Source organism: Rana temporaria, chromosome 5, assembly GCF_905171775.1.
Source record: "Rana temporaria chromosome 5, aRanTem1.1, whole genome shotgun sequence".
NCBI lineage: Eukaryota > Metazoa > Chordata > Amphibia > Anura > Ranidae > Rana > Rana temporaria.
Window position 1 is genome coordinate 277,081,814 of NC_053493.1, and position 3,492 is coordinate 277,085,305.

Below are 3,492 nucleotides of genomic sequence, written 5' to 3' on the forward strand. Positions count from 1 at the left end.
AAAAGTAAGATTTGAATCAATATCTCAATGAACACAACAATTTTGACAAAACAGAGTTTTATAGAACATTTGTTTAGCGCATTGCATGAAAGTAAGGTTAATAATATAAACTTGGATTGCAAAAATCTTCAGTTTTACTCAAATTGAATACACCCCACAACAACAGCTAGTAATTTGTATGACCTCCATGATTTGTAAGGATAGCCAAGTCTTCTAGGCACAGAACGAACAAGTTGGCGAAATATTGCAACATTTATCGTTTTCCATTGTTTAACCACTTGAGACCCGCGCTATTGACAAAAGACGTCAACAGCGCGGCTCTCAAGTGCCAACTGGACGTCTTTGGACGTCATTTAAAAGCATTACCCGGGCGCGCAGCTGGTAAACACTGTCCCAGCGCATCGCTCGGGAGCCGATGCGTGTACCTGGCGGCCGCGATGTCCGCCGGGTACACGCGATCGTCGGTAAGACAGCAGGGACGTGGAGCTTTGTGTGTAAACACAGAGCTCCATGTGCTGTCAGAGGAGAGACCGATCTGTGTCTCTTGTACATAGAGACACAGCATTTGTCACCTGCCCCAGTCACCCCCCTCCCCCCACACAGTTAGAACACACCCAGGCTACACATTTAACCCCTTCCTCACCCCCTAGTGTTAACCCCCTTCCCTGCCAGTCACATTTATACAGTAATTAGCGCATTTTTATAGCACTGATCGCTGTATAAATGTGAACGGCGACAAATTTGTGTCAAAAGTGTCCGCCATAACGTCGCAGTCCCAAAAAAAAAAAAAAAATTAAAAAAATAAAAAATTTATCGCAGATCGCCGACATTACTAGTAATAATAAAAAAAAAATCATAATTCTGTCCCCTATTTTGTAGGCGCTATAACTTTTGCGCGAACCAGTCGCTTATTGCGATTTTTTTTTTTTTTTTTTACAAAAATACGTCAAAAAATACGTATCGGCCTAGACTGAGAAAAAAATTTTTTTTATTTTTTTAAAAAATGGGATATTTATTATAGCAACAAGTAAAAAAAAATCTATTTTTTTAAAATTGTCGCTTTTTTTGTTTATAGCGCAAAAAAAAAAAAAAAAACGCAGAGGTGATCAAATACCACCAAAATAAAGCTCTATTGGTGGGGAAAAAAGGACGTCAATTTTGTTTGGGAGCCACGTCGCACAAATGTCAGTTAAAGCGACGCAGTGCCGTAAGCTGAAATTTCGCCTGGGAACGAAGGGGGTTTATGTGCCCAGTAAGCAAGTGGTTAAGAACAACCACTTTTAGAGCCTGGATGCTGGATGGAGAGTGATGCTCAACTTGTCTTTTCAGAAATCCCCATAGGTTTTCCCTGACTGGGTTCAGATCAGGAGACATACTTGGCCACTGAATCACTTTCACCCTGTTCTTCCTCAGAAATGCAATGGCCTTAGATGTGAGTGAACAGGAAGTGAGGATTTCTCACAAGAAATAAGGACATTTAAAAGCAAAATCGAAGAATGAGGTAAGTGAAGGAGGACTGCACTAAGGTAAAGGAAGCTATTTAGGGATTTTTTTCTTTACCTTTACAACCCCTTAAAGCTTTGCTGATCTTCTTGTAGCCTTCACCTTTGTGTGAATAAATTATTTTCTTTCTTAGGCCTTAGACATTTCTCCTCCATGTGGTGCCATTGCTGACAGCATGAAATGGGAAGAGGTTTTCTTTATTAAACAACGGCCTTTTATAATCAACTGTCTGCTGGACACCTGTTTAATCAATAATTACACTCACCTGTAGTTGAATTCGTGTTAATTAGGATTTTGTTTTAATTTTAGCTTTGCTCCCAAGACTTTCATTGGGGTGTGTTCAAACATGGTCTTAAATGCATTGGTTAGGAAATATCCTTTGTGTGTTCAAATTTTTTTTTGCTCTACATAAAGGTGGTCTAGGCCAGTGTTTCTCAACTCCAGTCCTCAAGGCGCCCCAACAGGTCATGTTTTCAGGCTTTCCATTATTTTGCACAGGTGATTTGATCAGTTTCACTGCCTTAGTAATTACCACAGCCATTTCATCTGAGGGAAATCCTGAAAACATGACCTGTTGGGGCGCCTTGAGGACTGGAGTTGAGAAACACTGGTCTAGGCTATAAGAAGATTGCCAAGACCCTGAAACTAAGCTGCAGCACAGTGCCAAGACCATACAGCGGTTTAACAGGACAGGTTCCACTTAGAACAGGCCCCGCCATGGTCGGCCAAAGGAGTGAGTGCACGTGCTCAGAGTCATATCCAGAGGTTGTCTTTGGGAAATAGACGTACGAGTGCTGCCAGCATTGCTGCAGAGGTGGGGGTGGGGGGGGGGGTCAGCCTTTCAGTGCTCAGACCATACACGCTGCACACTGCATCAAATTGGTCTGCGTGGCTGTTGTCCCAGAAGGAAGCCTCTTCTAAAGATGATGCACAAGAAAGCCCACAAAGAGTTTGCTGAAGGCAAGTAGACCAAGGACATGGATTACTGAAACCATGTCCTGTAGTCTGATAAAACCAAGATAAACTTATTTGGTTCAAGTGAGTCTTGCCTACAGTGAAGCATGGTGGTGGGAGTGTCATGGTCTGAGGCATCATCAGTTCATTGAGGGAACCATGAATGCCAACATGTACTGTGACATACTGAAGCAGAATATGATCCCCTCTTCATAGACTGGGCCACCGGGCAGTATGAAAAAGTGAATATTACCGCGCTTATCAGGGGAGAAAGAAGGGGGGGAGGGGAAGGGGGGTGAGGAGGGGTGGGGGTACAGCTGCGGCACTGAAAGGTGTATCAAACCATACGTAATTGATAATGGGGAAGGTAGTGCTGCGCTAATAGGTGGTGGATGGACAGGTGTATGGGCAAGTGAGGGAAGAAAATGGAAGATGGTATAACTGAGATTGGGAGCAGTATAACCAAAATGGCATAAACAGAAAAGCAAAAAATGATCAGTGAACAATACTGGTGCAAATCATATAACTCCACAAATTTCTCTTAATGTGGTAGAATGTACTATGAATAAAGTGATAGATGGTGCAAAAAATTATGTGTAACACAACGCCCAAATAACTGTGATGGGTAATGGTATTAAACTGGTGATAAACAGTCCATAAACAAAGCTTGAGCTATGTCAGCAAAAAATATATAAATATTTTAAAAGTCCAAAAAATAGAAGTGCTAGTGTAGGTCCGCAATGTGAACTGGAAGGGGGATGGGTATCCAGTGATCCTTTTAAGATGAATAAGGATGTCCCCTTACCTTACTGCTGTAAGGTAACAGCATATAGATCCAACCACATAAAATGGTTATCCAGATGGGCTCTGATCCAGAAACGACAGGTCCTCCTTGGAAGTCTCGTCCCAGATTGATCAGTATCTCGCCCCAAAGAAATAAAGCATCGATAGTGTGATACCGTTTTGGAAATTTTAATTCTCATAAATAATAGACAAGGGTACTCACATAGTTTAAAATACAATTAAGCATGTAAA